Raw genomic sequence first — 206 nt, 5'->3', positions numbered from 1 at the left:
GTTTGCTACTCTCCCTCTGGTAAAGTCGGTGGCAGCATGTAAGATATGTAGACTGTGCTTCCTGCACAAGGATTAAAAATTAAAACAATCCACTGAAATGATATAAGGCCTATAGCCTACTAATGGCAAACCATATGAAATTATAATGAATATAGTAGCCTATGTAATATTAACAATTGACTGTATAATATGGAATTTACATTGTA

This window comes from Micropterus dolomieu, linkage group LG21, assembly GCF_021292245.1.
Source record: "Micropterus dolomieu isolate WLL.071019.BEF.003 ecotype Adirondacks linkage group LG21, ASM2129224v1, whole genome shotgun sequence".
NCBI lineage: Eukaryota > Metazoa > Chordata > Actinopteri > Centrarchiformes > Centrarchidae > Micropterus > Micropterus dolomieu.
This window is presented reverse-complemented; position numbering follows the sequence as displayed.